Source organism: Pleurodeles waltl, chromosome 11, assembly GCF_031143425.1.
Source record: "Pleurodeles waltl isolate 20211129_DDA chromosome 11, aPleWal1.hap1.20221129, whole genome shotgun sequence".
NCBI classification, from domain to species: Eukaryota; Metazoa; Chordata; class Amphibia; order Caudata; family Salamandridae; genus Pleurodeles; species Pleurodeles waltl.
This window is the reverse complement of record NC_090450.1, coordinates 593,572,605-593,596,923: the sequence shown is the minus strand read 5'-3', so window position 1 is coordinate 593,596,923 and position 24,319 is coordinate 593,572,605. Positions and strand designations below refer to the sequence as shown.

Below are 24,319 nucleotides of genomic sequence, written 5' to 3'. Positions count from 1 at the left end.
ACACTACTCTCTAGGCTCTTGGAAGTCTAGTTCTCAGAAATGTCTAGATTTGGTAGGCTTTCCTCGGTGGCATGCCGACTCTCCATCCAAATACTGCAGCTGTCACATTGCCGAATTAAATCAACCTGCAAGGACATTTTTTTGCTGTCTTCATATTGTTTTGTGCCTTTCCTATCACATGCAATATGCACAGTGACACCAGTAGGGAATTTTTTTTGTTAATGTGAATTGAATTTTCCTTACATTTCTTGGTGGGAAGAATCTTAAAACTGTGGAGATCCAAACAACCACTCAGTGTTCCCACACTTCTCCTAAAATATGATAGAAAAGAAAAACTGTTACTTTGTTTGAGGGAAGCGCTTCATTAGGCCTTGAGTGCCACCTCCTCCTCTCTTTGGTGTTTAGATGGTGGATCCCTGCTTGGGGATGGAGGTCCTGTGGTGACCCAGTAATGATCTACTATGAAAAAGTACTTCTGGAACAGGCCCAGGAAATCTGCTGGACCTGGCTTTCTCTACAGGGTCACCAGCATCCTTTTTGCCTTTACTCTCCACTTTTTGCTGTATTCATTTTCATTGGCCTAGCACTCTGTGTGCTTTACCACAGCTAACCAGTGCTAAAGTGCTTGTGCTCTCTCATCTAAACATGGTAGAGTTGGCTTCCACCCAATTGGCATATTTGATATACTTGTAAGTCCCTGGTGAAGTGGTACTGCATGTGCTCAGGGCTTGTAAATAAATGCTAATAGTGGAACTGCAGCACTGATTGTGCCTCCCACTTAAGTAGCCTTGCAAACCTGTCTTAGGCGTGCCAATCCAATCTGTGTGCGCAGTTTTAAACTTCCATTTTGACCTGCAAAAACATACCTTTTGCAGAATGTAAACCTTCCTTTCTAATATAAATATCACCCCTAGGAAAGGTCCTGGACAGCCTTGAGGGAAGGGGCTAGTATATTTAAAATGTGGGACATGTATTTTTAAGTTTCATATCTCCTGATAGTGAAAAACTATTAAATGTGTTTTTCAGTACTGCAAGACCTACCTCTTCCATAGGATAACATAGGAGTTACCTTATTACAGTTAATAAGCTATAACTTCTGAATGGGACCAGGTAATCAGTTCATGTTTGGTGTCTTTGGAATTGTAATGAAACATTCTCTCCCATGGTAAAGTCAGATTTGAAATTACAAATTTGATAAGGCCACTTTAAGAAAGTTGACATTTTCCTTACTGAGCCATTTAGTGCCTGCAGCCTGTCACTGGGTCACATGACTGGGTGTAGCTGGGCTTTTTGTACTCCTCCTAGAAAGGCATACACAATAGAGAGCTTTGGTGTGCCTGGATGAGCTGTCAATGGCAGGATGGGACAGTGGACCTAGGTACGTCCCTACATACATTTGAATATGCTGTGTCCTGCTTCCACACAAAGGGCTGCTTACCCCCTGTACTTAGTCGGGATCCACAGCAGGGACCCAGGAAACCTGTACAATTCAAAGAAAAACCTCTAGAAGCTTCTGCCACTTCAGAGGAGGCACCAGGTACAAATACTGTACTTCAGACACCCACTCTTCATTACACGTCTAGAACTGTGGAAGACTCTGCCAGGAAGAAGGACTGCTGTGCTGCTGAAAGGAATGCCACTATGCTGGACTGCTGCCCTGAAGGACTGCTGCCTGCTATGCTGACATGCTGCCCTCCTGACTGGGTCAGAAGGACCTGCAATCTATACCCATGACAACCAGAGTGACTCCAAGGGCTTCTCTCTTGTAAACAGCACCTGGACTCTGGACACAGTGAGTTATACCCTGCCAAGTGGTGTCACCCTGGTTCTGGACCCTTGAAAGAGAGCCAGAAGGTGTTCTGCCAGTCCATCTGTGGATCCAGCAGAAGCGGCATATCTAGTCTGCTGCGCAATGCGACCCCAATCAGAACCGATGCATAGCCTCTGCTACGAGGATTCTTCCAGTGCAAGGACTCTACTTTGACCTTGCAGCCCACATCAGAACCGCAGCGGCAGGATGCATTCCAGCAAATCTCTCATCAATGGCAGCCTCAATGATGACACATGTTTCGCATGGCAGCATCAAAGCTCCTTGGAACCAACGTATCGTCTTGGCTGCACTATGCATCTCCAAGGCCAGACACTGCATTACAAGCCCTGGACAACGGGATCCTTGATGATGACGCAGGACCCCACATTGCAGCTTTGCAGCTCCTCGGAGCCAACACATTGCCTTGGCTGCTCGATGTGTCCTCAATATGGAACAATGCAATGCTCTGCAACCAGTATTCAAGGTACTCTTGTGGAGCAGGACTAATTGGGTTCCTGTAGCTGGCCTGCACTCATTATGGTCAGCCTGAACTTGTGACCTTGTACCGGTCTGACACAACCAGATATCCACAAATGATGCTTTGTGCCTATTGGCACTGTTATAACATCAATGAAGTCTTTAAAATTGCATATCTCCAGTTCTAGTGAATGGATTTTTGTCCTTTTGGTCGTGCTTTATTTATTAAAATGTACTCTTTTTACTTCTTGTGAGATTTATTTTGTGTTGTGTTTTCACTTTAATATTGACTTAAGTGCTGAATAAATACTTTAACATTGCCTCTAAGTTAAGCCTATCTGCTCTGTGCCAAGCTACCAGAAGGTTGAGCACACGTTAATTTTGAGTTTGCTTTTCCGCATCCTGACAATGGTTGTGGTTCATGATTAGGTAGGGTTTAACCTCCCTCTACCAGTAGCACAATTTCTTACACTAGTGTTCAGCGGTGAGGATTTGGACTTCTGTTTGTGCAGTGCTGTTGCACCTGGCCCCTTTTGCAGGGTCATCCCCAATCTTTTTGCCTCCTTCCTCCTATTCTTTCTGACCTGTTTTTGTTGGCTTTTGAACTGCTAACCAGTGCTAAAATACATATGCTCTCTATGTAAATTGTAAATGTAATTGGATTTCCATGACTGACATATTTGATTTAGTGGTAAGTCTGTAGTTCAGTGCACTAGAGGTGCCCAGGGCCTGTAAATCAAATGCTACTAGTTGGCCTGCAGCACTGGTTGTGCCAACCACATTAGTAGCCCTGTAAACATGGCTCAGACCTGCCACTGCAGTGTCTGTATGTGCAGTTTTAAACTGCCAATTCGAATTGGCAAGTGTACCCACTTGCCAGGCCTAAAGCTTCTCTTTTCTTACATGTAAGGCCCCCCTAAAGTAGGCCCAAGGTAGCCCCATGGGCAGGGTGCGGTGTATGTTTAAGTTAGGACATATACTAATGTGTTTTATATGTCCTGACAGTGAAATACTGCCAAATTCGGTTTTCACTGTTGCAAGGCCTATCTCTCTCATAGGGTAGCAGGGGGGCTACCTTTAAATATGATTAAAGCGTAGATTCCCTTTGAGAGCAGATAGACATGTGGAGTTTGGGGTCTCTGAGCTCAGAATTTAAAAAATACATATTTTAGTGAAGTTGGTTTTGAGATTGTGTGGTTGGAAATGCCACATTTAGAAAGTGGGCATTTTCTTGCTTAAACTATTCAATGACTCTGCCTGTTTGTGGATTCCCTGTCTGGGTTAGTTTGACATTTGGGTACATCTCCTATGTTAATGCCAAGTTCCCCGGCTCAGTGCATGATGCGTACATCATGCGGAATAGCAGCATCCCTTACGTGATGGGGCAACTCCAGAGGCACCGTGTGTGGCTAATTGGTGACTCTGGTTACCCCAACCTGTCATGGCTACTGACCCCAGTGAGGAATCCCAGGACAAGGGCAGAGGAAAGCTACAATGAGGCCCATGGGCGAACTAGGAGGGTGATCGAGCGGACCTTCGGCCTCCTGAAGGCCAGGTTCCGCTGCCTCCATATGACAGGTGGATCTCTATTCTACTCACCAAAGAAGGTGTGCCAGATCATCGTGGCCTGCTGTATGCTTCACAACCTGGCTTTGCGACGACAGGTGCCTTTTCTGCAGGAGGATGGTCCAGATGGTGGTGTTGTAGCAGCTGTGGAGCCTGTGGAGAGTGAAGACGAGGAAGCCGAAGAAGACGACATAGAGAACAGGAACACAGTAATACAGCAATATTTCCAATGACACACAGGTAAGAATACACACTGGCATACTACATGTACTTAAACAGTACTACCTCTCTACTGTCTGTCCTTTTCACCCAGTGTATGGTAACTGAGTTGTGACTTTCCCTTCCGATTTCAGAGATGTGGGCCCCACTGTGTGCCATCTGCTTTGTTTCCCCATGCACTACAGCTGTGTGACATTGGTATGTTGGCATCACAATGTAAATAAGCATTTTGGCACGGTAATGTCTAATACATTTGTTCAAAATCACAGCCAGACTCCTGATTGTTTTGTGCAATAACTGTGTTTATTACAGTGCTCTATATTGGTGGGTGGTTGCAAATTGGTGAGGGATGATGGTGGAGGAATGTCCCTGGCAGAGTCCAGACTATTAGTATAACAGGTGCATTGTCCAAATGCCTGTGGAAAGTGGAGCTGGGGCAGTTTAAGGATGGACAGGGTGACAATGTGGGACAGTGGGATGACAATCAGGGAGGTATCCTTTCCTGGCGGGGGTCTTGGCATCTTACTCTGTCTTCTTCCTGGATCTCAGGGACCGCTTGCGGGGTGGTTCTCCTTCTGCAGGGGGAGGGGTGCTGGTGGCCTGTTGGTCCTGTGGAGGGGCCTCCTGTCCACTAGCGCCGGCGGAGGTGGTAGGCAGTTCTTGGTCCATGCTAGTGTCAGGGGCCCTTTGTGGTGCCACAGTGTCCCGCAATGTGGTGACTACCAGATTCAGAACCCCTACGATGGTGCCCAGGGCGGAACTGATGGTTCGTAGTTCCTCCCTGAACCCCAAATACTGCTCCTCCTGCAGGAGCTGGGTCTCCTGAAACCTGGCCAGTACCGTCACCATCGTCTCCTGAGAATGATGGTACGCTCCCATGATGTTGGAGAGGGCCTCATGGAGAGTGGGTTCCCTGGGCCTGTCCCCCCTTTGTCGCACAGCAGCCCTCCCAGTTCCCCAGTTTCCCTGGGCCTCTGTCCCCTGGACCGTGTGCCCACTGCCACTGCCCCGAGGTCCCTGTTGTTGTTGGGGTGGTGGGTTAACCTGGGTGCCCTGTAGTGGTGGACACACCGCTGATTGACGTGTCCTGGGGACAGAGGTATGGGCCCGCTGGGTGGGTGCTGTGCTGGTGTTCCCAGAGGGGGGAAGGTCTGCTGTGGCCTGTGGCTGTCTGAGGGGAACCGAATGTCCCGAGGTCCCCGATGGGCCGGGCTGGTCATCTAGATCCAGGTCGACAGAGCTGCTGTCATCACTGTGGGCCTCTTCTGCAGGTGGAGTGGACATTTGTGGACCCTCCTGCGCGGTGACGTGGCGTTCGGGTCCTGCAGGGGTATAAAACCATGATTATTGCATCTGTCTGTGCCATGGTGTGCAATGGGTGGGTGCCTGTGTACCCCAGTGCTTGCATTCCTCTGTGGGGGCTTTTGTGACGGTGGTTTGGGGGGGGGGATGCTGTAGGAAAGTACCATCTTGCCTGGCATGTTACCCCCATATTTCACTGTATATATGTTGTTTTAGTTGTATGTGTTACTGGGACCCTGCCAGCCAGGGCCCCAGTGCTCATAAGTGTGCCCTGTATGTGTTACCTGTGTTATGACTAACTGTCTCACTGAGGCTCTGTTAATCATAACCTCAGTGGTTATGCTCTCTCATTTCTTTCCAAATTGTCACTAACAGGCTAGTGACCAATTTTACCAATTTACATTGGCATACTGGAACACCCTTATAATTCCCTAGTATATGGTACTAAGGTACCCAGGGTATTGGGGTTCCAGGAGATCCCTGTGGGCTGCAGCATTTCTTTTGCCACCCATAGGGAGCTCTGACAATTCTTACACAGGCCTGCCACTGCAGCATGAGTGAAATAACGTCCACGTTATTTCACAGCCATTTTACACTGCACTTAAGTAACTTATAAGTCACCTATATGTCTAACCTTTACCTGGTAAAGGTTGGGTGCTAAGTTACTTAGTGTGTGGGTACCCTGGCACTAGCCAAGGTGCCCCCACATTGTTCAGGGCCAATTCCCCGGACTTTGTGAGTGCGGGGACACCATTACACGCGTGCACTACATATAGGTCACTACCTATGTGTAGCTTCACAATGGTAACTCCGAATATGGCCATGTAACATGTCTAAGATCATGGAATTGCCCCACCAATGCCATCCTGGTATTGGGGAGACAATCCCATGATTCCCCGGGTCTCTAGCACAGACCCGGGTACTGCCAATCTGCCTTTCCCAGGGTTTCACTGCAGCTGCTGCTGCTACCAACCCCTCAGACAGGTTTCTGCCCTCCTGGGGTCCAGCCAGGCTTGGCCCAGGAGGGCAGAACAAAGGACTTCCTCAGAGAGAGAGTGTTACACCCTCTCCCTTTGGAATAAGGTGTCAGGGCTGGTGAGGAGTAGCCTCCCCCAGCCTCTGGAAATGCTTTGATGGGCACAGATGGTGCCCATCTCTGCATAAGCCAGTCTACACCGGTTCAGGGATCCCCCAGCCCTGCTCTGGCACGAAACTGGACAAAGGAAAGGGGAGTGACCACTCCCCTGACCTGCACCTCCCCTGGGAGGTGTCCAGAGCTCCTCCAGTGTGCTCCAGACCTCTGCCATCTTGGAAACAGAGGTGCTGCTGGCACACTGGATTGCTCTGAGTGGCCAGGGCCAGCAGGTGACGTCAGGGACTCCTTCTGATAGGCTCCTTCAGGTGTTGCTAGCCTATCCTCTCTCCTAAGTAGCCAAACCCTCTTTTCTGGCTATTTAGGGTCTCTGCTTTGGGGAATTCTTTAGATAACGAATGCAAGAGCTCATCAGAGTTCCTCTGCATCTCTCTCTTCACCTTCTGCCAAGGAAACGACTGCTGACCGCGCTGGGAGCCTGCAAAACTGCAACAAAGTAGCAACGATGACTACTGCGACACTGTAACGCTGATCCAGCCGCCTTCTCGACTGTTTTCCTGGTGGTGCATGCTGTGGGGGTAGTCTGCCTCCTCTCTGCACTAGAAGCTCCGAAGAAATCTCCCGTGGGTCAATGGAATCTTCCCCCTGCAACCGCAGGCACCAAAGAACTGCATCACGGTCCTCTGGGTCTCCTCTCAGCACGACGAGCGAGGTCCCTTGAACTCAGCAACTCTGTCCAAGTGACTCCCACAGTCCAGTGACTCTTCAGTCCAAGTTTGGTGGAGGTAAGTCCTTGCCTCCCCACGCCAGACTGCATTGTTGGGAACCACATGTTTTGCAGCTACTCGGGCTCCTGTGCACTCCACGAAGATTTCCTTTGTGCACAGCCAAGCCTGGGTCCACGGCACTCTAGCCTGCATCGCACGACCTCCTGAGTTGTCCTCCGGCGGCGTGGGACTCTCTTGTGCAACTTCGGGTGAGCACCGTTTCACTCCACTTTGTAGTGCCTGTTCCGGCACTTCTGCGGATGCTGCCTGCTTCTGAGAGGGCTCCTTGTCTTGCTGGGCGCCCCCTCTGTCCCCTGACGCAATTGGTGATATCCTGGTCTCTCCTGGGCCACAGCAGCATCCAAAAACCCTAACTGCGAGCTTTGCAGATAGCAAGGCTTGTTTGTGGTCTTTCTGCGGGAAAACACTTCTGCACGACTCTTCACGACGTGGGACATCCATCCTCCAAAGGGGAAGTTTCTAGCCCTTGTCGTTCATGCAGAATCCTCAGCTTATACCATCCTGTGGCAGCTTCTTTGCATCCACAGCTGGCATTTCCTGGGCATCTGCCCACTCCCGACTTGATCGTGACTTTTGGACTTGGTCCCCTTGTTCCACAGGTACTATCATCTGGAAATCCATCATTGTTGCATTGCTGGTGTTGGTCTTTCCTGCAGAATTCCCCTATCACGACTTCTGTGCTCTTTGGGGAACTTAGGTGCACTTGGCACCCACTTTTCAGGGTCTTGGGGTGGGCTATTTTTCTAACCCTCACTGTTTTCTTACAGTCCCAGCGACCCTCTACAAGGTCACATAGGTTTGGGGTCCATTCGTGGTTCGCATTCCACTTCTAGAGTATATGGTTTGTGTTGCCCCTATCCCTATGTGCCCCCATTGCATTCTATTGTGACTATACATTGTTTGAACTGTTTTCTATTGCTATTACTGCATATTTTGGTTTTGTGTACATATATCTTGTGTATATTTGCTATCCTCATACTGAGGGTACTCACTGAGATACTTTTGGCATATTGTCATAAAAATAAAGTACCTTTATTTTTAGTATATCTGTGTATTGTGTTTTCTTATGATATTGTGCATATGACACTAGTGGTACTGTAGGAGCTTCACTCGTCTCCTAGTTCAGCCTAAGTTGCTCTGTTAAGCTACCTTTTCTATCAGCCTAAGCTGCTAGACACCCCTATACACTAATAAGGGATACCTGGGCCTGGTGCAAGGTGTAAGTACCACTTGGTACTCACTACAAGCCAGTCCAGCCTCCTACAGATGGGTATGTGCAGTGGCTATGCTTTGGTGATGGGTGTCCATGCTTTGTGGTCGCATGCAGGGCTTGTTGTTGGGATGGGTGGGTTGTGATGGTGAGACATTTGCAAGGAGTTGGAGTGATGCGGGTGAGGGTGAGGGTGGGGGTATGAGTTGGCATGCTGGTGGGGTGGGGGGGATGAAGTAGTGAAGATGAGACTTACCAGAGTCCATTCCTCCAGATACTCCGCCGAGGCCCTCAGGATTCAGGATCGCCAAGACCTGCTCCTCCCATGTTGTAAATTCTGGGGGAGGAGGTGGGGGTCCGCCGCCAGTCCTCTGCACTGCAAGGCGGTGTCTGGATACCACGGAACGCACCTTCCCCCGTAGGTCGTTCCACCGCTTCCTGATGTCATCCCTATTTCTTGGGTGCTGTCCCACAGCGTTGACCCTGTCGACTATTCTGCTCCATAGCTCCCTCTTCCTGGCAATGGATGTCTGCTGCACCTGTGTTCCGAACAGCTGTGGCTCTACCCGTACGATTTCCTCCACCATGACCCTGAGTTCATCCTCAGAAAACCTGGGGTGTCCTTGCGGTGCCATAGGGTGGTGTAGGTGATGTGTGGGGTGGATTGTGTGGTGCTAAGTGTGGTGATGTGTATTGGTGTGTTGTGTGAAGTGCGTGGTAATATTGCTGGGTGATGGTAATATGCGCGTCTGGGTGCTCGGTCCTCTATTTCTCTGTGCGTGGTCCCGATTTTTTAGGAGTGGGGGTTTGTGGGTGATGTGGGTGTGTGATTTATATTTAATTGGGTGTGTAGGAGTGGTGTGCGCATGTGTATCAGGTGTGTGTATATTTGGAATTGTCCAATGTGGCTGTGTTTTGTATGTGTGTGTGTATTTTGAGCGCGGCAGTGTGTACCGCCAATGGAATACCGCGTTTGAAAGACCGCCGCGTGGATTCGTGTGTCGTGATAGTGTGAGCGTATTTCTGTTGGCGTGACGGTGTCGGTTTGGTTATCGCCAGTTTCTCGCTGGCCTTTGGTGTGGCGGACTTTTGTGGGTGTCTGTATTTTGGCGGGTTGCGTGTTGTGGGTCAGAATGACCGTGGCGGTTTACCGTGGCCGCGGCGGTATGTTGGCGGTCTTCTGACAGCGGTATGCACCTTTTACAGCCAATGTTGGAATGACCCCCATAGTAATGTGTTTTATATGTCATGACAGTGAAATATTGCTAAATTCATTTTTCACTGTTGCAAGGCCTGTCCCTCTCATAGGTTAACATGGGGGCTACCTTTAAATCTGATTAAAGTGTAGATTCCCTTTTGGAGCGGATGGACATGTGGAGTTTGGGGTCTCTGAGCTCACAATTTAAAAATACATATTTTAGTAAAGTTGATTTTAAGATTGTGTGTTTGAAAATGCCACTTTTAGAAAGTGAGCATTTTCTTGCTTATACAATTTCTGTGACTCTGCATGTTTGTGAATTCCCCGTCTGGGTCAGTTTGACAGTTGGGCTGGTTGCACCTCACACTAGACAGTGACACAAAGGGAGCTGGGGTGTAGCCTGCATATCCTGATGAGCCATCTGTGCTAGGAGGGAGGGGAGGAGTGGTCATTCACACAATGCAGTCTCCAACCCCCTGGTGAGTGTCTGGGGCATGGCCTGGGCAAGGCAGGATTTCACATTCCAAAGAGACTTTACTTTGAAGTAGGCCTACTTCAAAGGAGAAATTGGGTATAAGAAGGGCACCCAAAACCACAGACTTTAGAAACACTTCTGGAACCAAGAGGAACCTCTGGCTGGAGAAGAGCTGAATAGCTGAGGAAGAAGAGCTGCCCTGCCTCTGACTGTGCTTTGTGGAGCTATCCTGCAGTTGCTGCTTCTGCCAGAGTAAGAGGGCAAAGACTGGACTTTGTGTGCCTTCCATCTTGAGAAGAAATTTCCAAGGGCTTGATCTAGAGCTTGCCTCCTGTTGTTTGAAGTCTCAGGGACAGCAAAGACTTCTCCCTGCCAGCACCTGGAGTCTCTGGAGAGACTCCTACTCTGCCCTGTGGTGCCCATCCAATTCCTGGGACCCTGAAAGGAGAAGCTAGCAGCCTAAAGACAAGAAAATCCACGCACAGAGCGCCGTGCGGGGAAAAGATTAACGCGAATCCATCTGCGGCTGAGAAAAACGATGCGCCGCCAGCTCCGCAGCTGAGAAACGACGCTCGCAGGAAACGCGACTGAAGAATCGACGCACGGAGCAGGAGAAACGATGCGCAGCATCGCTGACGGAGGCTGGGAGATCACAACCTGCGCTGCAGGATTTTTGGATCATCGTGCGGCTGGATTTTCGACTCGCGTACCGCCGTGCGGAGTTATTTTTGACGCACACCCGCCCGTGCGGGGTTATTTTTGACGCGCACCAGGTACGTTTTCACTCTAGCAGCACTAGTGTGTTTTTAAAACTACTTAAAGACTCTTTTTGATTTTTAATTGATAACTTGACTTGTGTATGGTGGATTTTTGTCGTTTTGGTCTTGTTTTGTTTAGATAAATATTTCCTATTTTTCTAAACCTGTGTTGTGTCATTTTGTAGTGTTTTCATTAAGTTACTGTGTGTGTTGGTACAAATACTTTACACCTAGCACTCTGAAGTTGAGCCTACTGCTCTGCCAAGCTACCAAGGAGGTAAGCAGGGGTTAGCTGAGGGTGATTCTCTTTTACCCTGACTAGAGTGAGGGTCCTTGCTTGAACAGGGGGTAACCTGACTGTCAACCGAAGACCCCATTTCTAACAAAGGCACAGAAGGATTTAAGTGCAGAGAAATGCTCACTTTCTAAAAGTGGCATTTCTAAAATAGAAATATTAAATCCAACTTCACCAGTCAGCAGGATGTTGTATCACCATTCTGGCCATACTAAATATTACCTTTTTACTCCTTTCAGATCAGCAGCTACTACTCAAACAGTATACGAGAGTAGCTCCAATGTTAGCCTATGAAGGGAGCAGGCCTCACAGCAGTGTAAAAACAAATTTAGGAGTTTTACACTACCAGGACATGTAAACTACACAGGTCAGGTACATGTCCTGCCTTTTGCCTACACAGCACCCTGCCCTATGGGCTACGTAGGGCATGCCTTAGGGGTGATTTATATGTAGAAAAAGGGGAGTTTTAGACTTGGGGATGCAGACCTGAGACAAGGTTAAGGAGCTACTTAAGTGGATGGCACAATCAGTGCTGCAGGCCCACTAGTAGCATTTAATCTACAGGCCCTGGGCACATAGAATGAACTTTACTATGGACTTATAAGTAAATTAATAATCCAATTGGGTATGATCCAATGTTACCATGTTTAAAGGGAGAGAGCAGATGCACTTTAGCACTGGTAAGCAGTGGTGAAGTGCGCAGAGTCTTAAAACCAGCAAAAACAGTATCTAAAAAGTGAAGAGAGGCAGGCAAAAAGTTAGGGATGACCAGCCTAAGGCTGTCAGGTCTAACAAATGGTATAAACTATTTATGCAGTACCACAATACTGAAAACGTCAAAACACAAACCAAGAAAAAACCCTAACCAATTTAGAAAAACAGAGTAAATATTCAATAAATAAAATGACATAAAAATGACAAAAATCCAATAAATGGAACCGGAGATGTGAAGTTTTACGGTTTTAAATGAAAATAAAACCAAAAAGTGTTTAGCACCAACCACAGTTGATTAGTTGTTGTAGACCGGGACCCAGGCACAATCTGATGCTGATCGCGGTGGAGCATCAGTCGAAAAAGGGACCAGATTTACCTTGATAAGTCCAAAATCTTCAGCGGGCAAGGCAGCAGACTACAGTCAAGGAGGGCTCCACAGGGTCAGATAGTCATCAGATGAAGTCACGGCGGAATCCACTGGTTTTTAGTAGTAAAGTTCAGAGCGGTAAAAAATTGAATTTTATGCCAAGGAAAGATCCCTTGACAGTCAAATACTTTTGTGCAGTCACCCAGTCAAAATTTCTTGATTCCCACTTAGTCACTTTTTTGGAGCTTGGATTCCTCCAGTGGGATAAGTCTGTAGGCTTCTAAGTCCTAGGTTTTCACAGAAGGTAGGAGAAGTCCACCAGGACACAATCAAGGGTTCCAGGACTTAAGGAACAGAACTTGGGGCTCACTCCAGCAAAGGCCACCAGCTGGGTCCAGGTCATGCCCAGTTGAAATTGGTCAGCTGGAAATCTTCAGGAAAGCCATCCAGTAGCTTGTTGTGTCCTTGTAGCTTGAGCAGGGGATACGCCTTTTGATCCTTGGAGTCTACTTCTTCTTCCTGGATACAAAAGGGAGAAGGTCTAACATTTCACAGTGCCTATCAGGTCTTAGAGAGCATGTTGAGCCCTCTTCTGATCTTCCTCAGGTCCAGTAGTATTCTGAGGTGAGTATGCTATTGGAGATGCTACATTCATGTCTGACATTAGCTTGTAGGTGGGGGTGATTCCTGGCTCCTCCCTAACCAATATGTAAAGGTCGCCGGGGTTACCCTGGAAGATGATGTGGGTTCAAACTGTAAGTGCCCTGAGCCCCTGCTAAACAGGTTCAAAGGGTCAGATCTCTTCCCCAAAAAGTGTACTATGTTCTGCACTTCAGCCACCTTTTTAAATCCCTAGTAAATGGCATCCCTGGTACCTAAGGTATGGGAACTGAAGAGGGCTCCTCAGATCTGCCGCACCAGTTGTGCCAATCTGAGAGGATCCACACCAGCCTCATGCAGATTGCCATTGCAAGTGCATGACAAGGTGAATCTCAAGTTGCAAACTCGACCCAGAGTGCCATGCCCACTAGCACTGCATGCAATTTAGGTAAGCCACCCCTCTGGCAGGCCTTACAGCCCTAAGGCAGGATTCACTATAATACATGTGAGGATATATGTGTGCATGAGCAAGTATGCCCCTCTTGCTACACCGTAAGACATAGTAAGTGTACATGGGAGCCATAGCAAATGCATGTTCTGAACACTGGTCATTACGAGTTCCCAAGCTTCATGATAGCCTCTCTGAACCCTGGGTTGTTTGGTGTCAAACAACTCAAAATAATAAATCCACACTGATGCCAGTGTTGGATTTATTATAAAATTTACCCAGAAAGGACGTTAGAGGTGCCCTCTGCAAAACCTAACATCCCTGGCATGGTTGCTGACTGGTCTTAACCAGCCAAGCCTCTACCAGACACGATTATGGACTCCTGGAGTGAGAGTCTTTTGCTCTCAGGAGTTAGAACACAAAGCTTTTCCTGGGTGGAGGTGTTACACCTCCTCCCCCAGGCAGGAACCCTGCACCAGTGGTCAGCCTCAAAGGCTTTACTGCCTTTGAATTCTCACACCTGCCTCTGCTGCTAGCAGCAGATGGCTTCCCAATGTTTTCCCCACCTTAGGTGGGAAAACTAGCAAGGACAGGAGACGTGGCCATCCTCAGCCTCCACCACCCCTCAGGTGTGGCAGGCGAGGTGACCACTTTATTTAATTTTCCTTCATCAGTATGTGGTCACTTAGTTGTTGTAGCCACCCTATGGTAGGTGGCCCATTGGTCACTACCAGGTACTCCCCCTAAGACCCCTAAAAGCAGTATTTTGAGGGCATCTTTAGACCATGACCTCAGATTCGATGGATACAAGAAGACCAGAAACAAAGATGACCCGAGGCACGAGAACGGACGTCCTGCTGCACAAAGAAAAAGGCACCAAACCCTGCCTGCTGCTCTAATGACTCGACCATCGCTGCTGAGGTGTTGCCTGGAAAACTGAAGGACGCTAAAAAACCCCAGAGGACCTTCAGCCTTCTGAAAATAGCCAAGAACCTCCCTCAGAGAGAAGGTATCACTCTCACCCTGCAGGCAGGGACCAATGAAGTCCAGTTCTTTGACCGGCTCCTGACCAAAGAATCGGACCCTGCAGCCTGACCAAAATCCACACAACAGACCTGAAGTACAAAACCTACCAAGATGCACAACTCCTTGCTGACTTATTAGCACTGCACCTAGCCTCCCTGGTCCCTGCATTAACAAACCAGCTGTGTTCCAGGGGTCCCTAACCCCTTGTGACCTTCACTGTCCAAGGGGACCCACAGGGCTTACCTTTCGGTCCATCTGTGCAGTGTGTTTCCAAGCAGTCCCCCTCTCTGTCGTGCATTAGTCCGAGAATTTCAGCCACTGCCCCTGCTTGAACCGGGATTCATCCACACTGCTCAAGCTGGCCCATAGGACATCTTGATGACCTTGATCTAAAAAAAGAAGGTGACACTTGTGAGAGCATTGCCTGATTTTTGTGCATTTGTAAAGATTTTCCCATTGATTCATATGGTGCGTAATTACACACAAAAACAGAGCATTTTCTAAACTTTGAAAAATCATAACTAAAAAAGTGCTTACCGTATCTTGATGGTCTTTAAAATGTTATAAAAATCAGAATTATTTTTGTAAATTGGTCTCAAGTTATTCTTCTGCGTGTGTCCACATTTATTGAAACTGTGAGTACAACAAATGCTTAGCACATCTCCAAGAGAAGCCTAATGGCTCATCCACACTACCACAAAAACAGAGCATTAGGTGGTCTGCTTTTTAGCTCTGGATACTTAAGTGGGGTTGCTTGGACTCAGCACAGTGCATGTCATTTTTGTACACTCTATAGAGAGCCAGCCTTCTACAAGCAGCCCCTCCGATATGGTCACTTCACACCAGTTCCGGAGTCAGCTCCCTCCCTACTGTGATTGGTGCCTGTCTGACTGCAAGAATCCAAGAATGGGCCTGTCCAGGCCTCTATGAAGTAAATTAAGTTCTGAGGCACTGCTCAAATGGCCATCCGAACAGAGGACCTAATAACTCATTCCCGCACTCAGTTATGTGTCACTGCTATGGAAACATTTTGTGCACCTCATTCAAGGCTTGAGCACTCTGAGGGTTGCAAATGGAGGCTAATGAACATTATCCTTCAGACCAGTGGTTCCCAACCTTTGGCCTTCTATGAACCCCTACTTTATCATTACTGGAACCCAATGACCCTCACTGAATCAGTATTTGAATCTGGGGACCCCCCCACTGTGTCATTACTGAAAGCTAGGGACCTAATCTGTTAATATTATTTAATTTTCTAAACAGTCACGGACCCTCTGAGGAAGCTTTGCGGACCCCCCGGGGCCCCTGGACCACATGTTGATAACCACTGCTCCAGACGTTTTATGCAGGGGAAAGATAAATTTCTAAAAGTACATTTTCCTTAATATTCATTACAAATTCAACATCACGAGTGAGTTGGGCTTTTAATAAATATTCCAATTAATTTTTGGATGATGGCATTACTAAATGGAATTGTGCATCCCAGTCTTTCTCTTTCGGACAATCAGCTTTGCTACAGTGAAAATGCTTTTAGGTGCTAGTCACTCTAATGACATGTTTTGTCATTAACTTTCTACATATCCTGCTTTTAAATACTATGTACCCTGCCTCATGAGCGATAAGCCCTATTAGGGGTGGCTTTTTAATATAGACTGGTCAAAACAGTTAATATTGACAGGCCGAGTAACAGTTGAAAAACTGCTTTAGTCAGGCTACAATAGTAGGTCTGGAGCCACGTTTGCACTACCACTGTAGTAGATGGCACAGTAGGTGCTGCAGTCCACTAGTGTTTGAAAATGGGTTATTGGTAAGGGCAGGTAGGTACCTACACTTAGCAATAGGCCACTAACCTCCACTTAGGTCCAGTTAGGTCTCAGTAAATTAAACCCAGCTCAACCCTTGGTAGCTTGACAACGAGCGACAAGGCTTAACTTAGGAGACAGAGTGTAAAGCATTCAAATATCACAAAACAGTAATTAAATAAAACACAGGAAACAGTTTAAAAATCCAAAACCAGTTTATAAAAATAGATTATATTTTTATCTTTAAAATGACACAAAAACGAATAAAATCGGATAAGGGGAACCGGAGATATGAATTTTTTAAGAATTATTGTTTTTTTAGCGCCTGGAAACAAAAAGCGCCAATCGGGTCATCTGGGTGCACCTCGACCGGGGAAAAGTCAAAGTTTAAGGCCAACCGCGATGGAGCCCAGCTCGGCTACAGGCTGCGGGAGGCCTCGGTCAAAAGTTTACCTTCGCACTTAGTCGTTTTTCTGAAGATTTTCTTCAGCGGGACGAACCTGCCAGTCCAGCCTGACCTCCTGGAACTTTTCTCCGGATACGCGTCGCGGGAGCCCTCGGTGGAGATTTTTACCTTCAGACGTAGTCGTTTTTTTCAAGGTGAAAATCCTTCGACCAGGGTAAACCTGGATCTTGATCCGACGTCTTTGGAGCCCTCCTCGGATACGCTGGCTGGGAGGTCCCGGTCAACTTTGTACGTTCGGACTTAGGGGGTAATTACAACTTTGGAGGAGGTGTTAATCCGTCCCAAAAGTGACGGTAAAGTGACGGAAATACCACCAGCCGTATTACGAGTCCATTATATCCTATGGAACTCGTAATACGGCTGGTGGTATATCCGTCACTTTACCGTCACTTTTGGGACAGATTAACACCTCCTCCAAAGTTTTAATAACCCCCTTAGTCTCTCTTTTTGGAGCTTTTCTTCACTTGGACGAACCCGCAAATCAGGCCGGGTCGCGGTTGAGGCAAGCCGGCTAGAGTTGCCGCGGCAGGTCCATCCCTCTATGGAGCTTTTTTCAAAAGTTCTCCAAACTTCTGGGTCTTCTCCCAGATGTTCTTTTAAGGTTCTTTTGGGTTCCACAGCTCACCCCAAGGGTCCAGAAGCTGGCCAATCAGAGCACAGCAGCAAAAACAATGCAGGGCTGAAATTGGCAACTTTTCAGGTAAAGTTTAAAACTCTTTACCTGAACAAGTTATATTAAATCCAACAACTGGAAGTTGTGGGGATTTATTATAGCAATTACTTTGATACCAAACCCTTTGTCTCTGTCATTTAAAGGGACTTTAAAAATTAAAATAAAGTCTCCCCATTCTAGCCTATGAAGGCCATTCACTACAATGTGGGAACAACGAATTTGGCTGTTTTACCTCACCAGGGCTTATAAAGCTATATAAGGTCCCTGCCTATAGTTACATGGCACCCAGCCCTAGGGGGACATAGGGCACACCTTAGGGGTGAGTTATATGTACAAATAAGGTAGTTTAAGACTTTGGAACTATTTTTAATTCCAAAGTCGAATTTGCATACAACCTTAATTTAAAAGCAGCCAGCAAGGCAGGCCTGCCTTTAAATTGACACTGGGCACCTCAGCAGTGCACCTATGGGTGCACTACCTATGCTGTGGTCCCTAAACCTACATGCCCTACTATATACTAGGGACTTATAGGTAGGTTGACTTAGCCAATTAGAATTAGCCTAATTTGCATACTGATTTTACACAGAGCACAGGCCCTGGGACAGGTTAGCAGTACCCAGGGCACCATCAGAGTCAGGAAAACACCAGCCAAAAGTGGAAAATGGGGGCAAAAATTTAGGGGGCCTCTGCAATCAGCCCTGTTTTTTCACAACTAGTAAGTAAAATTTGACTTACAGGCCTGAAGTATACCTTGTACTATGTACTAGGGACTTGCTGGTAAGATAAATATGCTGTGGTTATTACACGCAAAAGAAGGTAATTTCATAGAGGTGGCTTTCATTAAATGTTTGATTGAATAGATACTGATGCATCAGCAGGTGAAGAAAAATCCATGTATCCAGAGCTAACTGTGGTTTACACCTGTTCAGCAAATCATTGTGTGCCTTTTTATAAAAAATGTTGTGTGGTGGCTCATGGCAGTGATAGTGTAGTATGTTTCTGATGTTCTAGCAGCTGTCCTGCCCTTTAAGGGTGAATGAAAGCACGTGCAAGAGTGGGTGAAGAGCATCTCTTTGCTGCACAGGTGTCTTCACTGGTCCCACCATTTCCTGGGCTGTAGGCAATGCATGCATGGCTTGCACCGGTTGGATGGAGCCAAACTAACAGATTTTGTATCTGTTCTCCCTTAGTCACCTACTGGAAGATATACAGGTCTGTGACTGCAACCCTCTCCCATGGGAGGCTTCCTGAGTCACTGGACCTTCATTGTACCTTCATAAGTTCCCCATAGTAACCTATTTCACACAAATCAAGACAGCAAACAAAGTTGCTGTACTGCATTGCATGAATGGGAGAGAGCAGAAATGCTCCATATTTTCAAACATATGGAGCATTTTGGCTTTCTCCTTGAACTGCTGCACTGTGTGCTGCCTAGTACAAGCGAAGGCCCTCTTGCAGCATAGTGCAGTGATGCCTGTGTTACAGGCAGGATTATTTTGTGCAGGAAGGGGCACCTTCCTATACAAAAACAATTCTTGCAGGTTTTTTCTCTTTTTCTGTGTGCTGCGCAACACACGTGGATAGAGAAAATAACAAGGCGAAATAAAGATATTTCTGCTTGTTACCCCTCATTGGGGAAGATGTAGCATTTTGACGCATTTGTAGGTTTACCTTTAATAAACCTGGGAATGTGCAAAAGTCCATGGGTGGATGCATGGGAACGCCCATGCTCCACCTGAGGAAAGCCCCCCGGCTTGAAATGTAACACAAGGCATCACATTACATAGCTTTACAAAGTGCAAGATGGCACAAATTGGCTGATGCATGGCTTTGTTAATATTTCTGAAGTATTTACATTGTCCTTGCGTCACCTCACATGGCACAAGGACAACACAAAGGCATAAAGAATTTGGGCCTAAATGTCTAATGTGTACTACTCAGTGGTGGCTGACATTCAGCACATACCTAAAAAGGTACTTTGCCCTGCAGTCTTCTGTAATAGGAACTTAGTGGGACAAAGTGGATTGGCCCATTTTCCTGGGGCACTTTCCATGGATATAAGGAAAACCCCACTTTAGAATGACTACCCTTTTCTATTATATAAAGCTTTGACCTCCACAGGGAAAAAAAACCAATTGCAATTGTTGTACTGTATTGCATTGCGTTGTATTGTAGCATTTCTCTTGCACTTTCTCTACGTGTTATCAAAATCCAAAAGCACTCTCCAAAGGAGCGATTTGGTAGAACCCAATCTTACAATGCATGGATGAACAAATGTGTTTGTTGTGGTGTGATCCCTTAGTATTGAGGGTTTGTTTGTGCATGATGCCCCCAGAGTGTACCCCAAACTTGTTACAGTAGCATGAAGTATCGCCTTTTTCATGAGTGTAAGCAATAGCTTTGTAGGCAATATATACAAAACTGTGTCAGTTGACGCCTAATGTGACACTTTAGGAGGGCCCAAATCATAGTTGATAATCTAACTTTGCTAGATTACTTATTGTCAGTTTCCAATGAGCAAAATGGCCCAACATCTAATGGTACTAATAAGCCAATGCTGAAAAGCTACATGGAGTCTACCCAGGAGCAAAAAGACCCAACCCCTAGTGGAAATTACAAAGCATCAGAGAATACTATGCAAAGTCCAAGCAGAAGCAATAGGAGCCAATTGTACTGGCACTAGTAAGTCACCAGTGATATACCAGATTGGGTCTTCTCAGGAACGCTAGGCACATAGCCCCGCGTTAGGTCTTTGGCTGGGAACACCTGTGGTAGTAAGCTGAGTAGAAAAGGGAGAAGAGGGGACAATGCCTTGATTAGGGGCAGGGGCTTTGGCCCTAGGCCATTTCTAGACCATAACAGGAACAAACAGGTGAGACACCAATTAGAGATGCCCTTTACCTCTCCTCGTTCAGCTACATGCCCTGGGAGGAGGAGTAATGAAGGTCTAGGGTCACTGCAAAGGGACACCCTGGGGACACATCACAGGCCCTCCACCTATGAACTCACACAGCACTTTGGAATGTACAATGGGGGGCATATTTATCAACCGTTCGTGCAGAGCAAAGAAGCAGGCCTCCTCATTGTGCTGCGGTGCATGAAAGGGCAGGAAAGTGCAATATTTAACATTTTACAGCACATTCCCATCCCTTCCTAGCACTGGGATACTTTTGGCTGCCTTTCACCAATGCAAGCACCCTTGCATTGTGTTGCAAGGGTACCTGTGTTGTAGGCAGGATTGTTTTCGTGCAGGAAGGAACACCTTCCAGCACAAAAACAATCCTCAATCAATCAATCAGAATTTGTTAAGCGCAGCTACTCACTCTAAAGGTGCTGGGGGGAGGGGAGGGACTTCATCCAAAGAGCCACATCTTGAGGTTCTTCCTGAAGATAGTGAGCGATGGGCTTTGTCTGAGGTGCAGGGGCAGGTTGTTCTAGCTCTTTGCTGCAGTGTAGGTGAAAGATCGTCCTCTGGAGGTGGTTTTGCGCATGCGAGGGACGGTGGCCGGGGCGATCTGGGAGAAGCGGAGGAATGTGGCAGGGTGTGGAAGGAGACGCGGTGGTTCAGGTAGGCTGTTCCTGCGTTGTGTATGGCCTTGTACGTGTGGGTGAGAGGCATTGAAAAACAAGGAGAAATAAAGACATTTCTCCTTGTTACGTCTCACCTGGGGAGACATAGAATTTGGACACATTCCCAGGTCTGCCACCAATGGTAAATCTGGGAATGCATCAAAATCCATGGGTGGCTACGTGGGAACACCCACATTCCACACATGGAACTCCTCCCTGCTGCAGAGTAACGCAAGGCAGCAATTTTCACTGCCTTGTGTTACTCTACATTTACCAAGCCATGCAAGGCCACATAAGGTGGCCTTCCGTGGCTTGATAAATCTCATTTACGTTTTGCATCACCCTTGCACCCCATTGCATGGTGCAAGGCTAACACAAAGGCTTGTTAAATATGCCACTGGGTGTGCCCTAGAGTAACAATAGCCTCCCAGAGAAAGACAAGTGGTAATACCAGAATTAGAGCAATATCTATTTTACATGTTACAAATTTTCACCAAAATGGTGGACATATTCACCATGTTACTGTTAAAAATAAAATCACTGCATTTCTATAAGCTACAATTACCTCATCCCATTTGGCCCAACTCCGCGCTATGAAAGGGGTCAGAGGCATGGTAGCCACATCACTGCAGCATGCTCCTGAGGCACAAACACCAGCCAGAAGGGGTTGCAGTTCACATATTACTATCTATATTGATCAAAATCATCCATATGTTTCACATTTTGTAGAAGTTTTAAAAAGATTAAAAAATAGTTATCCTGCCATGGGAGAAACAACTGTGGACACCAGAAGATATAGGTTTAGCTATAACATAAGCCAAAAATGTTTTCAATGCATCACTACTCACTAATTTTCTCAAATTAGTTGCACCCTCATGCCATACCACTTCCTAATAAGGTTGACCTGCAAGTATTTATTTAAGCATACTTCCACTACAAACTTACATCTGCAAACTAGAGCTCCTTATGTGGACAATGTGATAAATGTAGGCACCACTAAGCCAAATATGCCACTGTACAATAGAGGTTTTGAAAATCAGACACAAAAACCTGTGAACGTATCCACATCCATGTACCAATTACTGACACAGCAATCACACACCCCTCGTCATTTACATTGTGTCCAAGCTATCTGACTCCTTAAATTGTTTTCCTGATCAAAAAAATCCTGGTGAGTTTATTAACAGCCTATCAAATCACATGTTTTATGGGAACCAATGCTCACACAGAAGAAGAAATCAAAATTGCACCACTAGCAGTCCTTCCCACCAATTAACTGTAATCTAGGATGGGGTGATTGTCTGCTGGAATCGATTCCTGCAAGGACACAACTTCATAATTAGTAAACGTACTATGACAAGCAGACATAACACAAATCATGTTTGATGATTCACAAAGAATAGTACCTATGTGTCCATCTGATCACCCAATGATCCTTCAAGGTGATTAAATACAGTGGTAGATCTCTGGGTTTGCAAGGACTGTGATTGTGGAATGCTGTTAACTACATCCTGTTGTGATGATGAGTATTCGTGCATGTCAGTGGCAAATCAGAAGCTCAGCAAAGCGGGAATACTTCACTTGCTGTTTAACAGATTTCTGATCGGCCCAAAGTGGATTGGGAAGGATTGTCCCTGCATTACATTATTCTTCAAACTGGCCACAGAATGGACAAGCAGAGCATATAAATGTGACAACCTCTGCACCAGGTTAGGCACGGCAATGGCACATGAGAGGATCTCCCAGGCACTTTGGAATCAAGTTTGCGTAGAAAGGGCTACAACAGCAGACCGAGTACCCCACTAGATACATGAGAAAAGAGGTAGCTGACTTCTTCGGTAGCGGTGGGCATGTTTAGTGTGGGAATGATGTGAATGCAAGCAGGATCACTACTGCATCTTGATTTGGGAAACATGAGTTTCCTCTCAAACTAGTACAGCAAGAATGTTTCTGGGAACAGTGTGGTACTTTTAGACAGCAAAGGCCTAATCCATTTGTTGCAATCGTTAATCCTGTAATACTTCAAGCCTAGTCTCACCCAGTGCCGACACATATCGCCCTTTCCAACAGACTGTCACATCCAAAATTCACAAGAATTTGATTATAGGCTCACATATTTCGCACATTCCATGATAGGTCAGGACTTAACATTCTGTTTAGAATGTAGCTGACCATTCTACTATATCAAAGCAGAGTCAGCCTACAGCCAAAGCTGCATTGAATTACCACCTACTGTTGGGGAGACAGCCTGTATGTCAGAAGATCAATAATAAAAATATAATCTAACATAAATATTGTGCTCAGTATTGCTCCATTTGGTGTATGTATATTATCGAATACTAACTCTACTGGGGGAAGATATTTTACTAAAGGATATTTAGGCCACGACATCCTAGTGCATCTTAGAGAACAATACAGCTTCCTTTCTGGTGCAATCAGCACTTGGAATCTCCTATTCGGGATAATTCACATCACAATAAATGGACACAAACATTGAGTAAGGTGATACGAACAAGGGGAACGGGGGACACAGACACTTGGAAAGAGCAACATGGACAATCAGGGCAACTAAGTCACAAAAAATCATGGAACTACTGACATTACTGGGACATGAGCGGGATAACTAGGAAAAGGAAGCGCACACACTGCTACAAGACATTGTGCAAGGGAGCGGTGGGCACGTGGACCATGAGCCACCGACCCTAGGAAAGGAAAACGCTAATACTGAAAAAGCAAAACATTGACACTAAGATCACGAGTCCTTAATTTGTGGACTGAGTCATTAAGGCTGCAATGAGAGACAAGCAGAAAGAACACTGAGAAAGAGTGACAAGAACATACATCAATGAAAATGTTCGAACAACAGATGGAGATATGGAGAAACAGGCACTAGAACAACAGGCATTTGAAATGGAGAAATAGATACTGAAAAGGGAAAGACAGATACATGGATACTATTACAAGAAAGAAAGCCAAAATCAATAATGAGGTTAAGGGTTCAGGCACACTGAGGCAGGCAGAGATGGGCAATATGGCAAGAAGTCATAAACATTGATACATGGACATATGGATATTGAGAACTGATTGTATAAATAATGGGATAAAGAGCCCACTGCCGTACAATATAAGATATTGCAAGTCACTGAGGAGCTGTGTTTTTAAAGAGGGACAATGCTAAATTAAAAGTTCCTTTCTTAGGTCATGAAACTCCAAGATGGATTGCAATATCCTTTTAATGCACGGATAAAATACAGTGTATTTCTTATTATACATGGTCATACCATCACCCTTCTCACAAACCAGTTAAAATCTTAAGGGCATATTTAATAATAGTTTGTAAAATGCTGTCCAGTGTAGCATATTGCTGTGCTGCGTTGCATGGATGGGAGAGATTCGAGCAGTGTCATATCAGCTCTCTTTATGTGGTAGGTCACTTGTGACAGCCTAGAACTAATCACTACA

At 46.3% G+C, this 24,319-nt stretch overlaps 1 protein-coding gene across 2 annotated transcripts in view; it reads left to right on the top strand.

The window, feature by feature from the left end:
• SLC4A5 (solute carrier family 4 member 5) overlaps positions 1-24,319 on the top strand; it is a 706,789-nt gene that overhangs the window by 253,601 nt on the left and 428,869 nt on the right. The gene's annotated exons all lie outside the window — the stretch shown is intronic.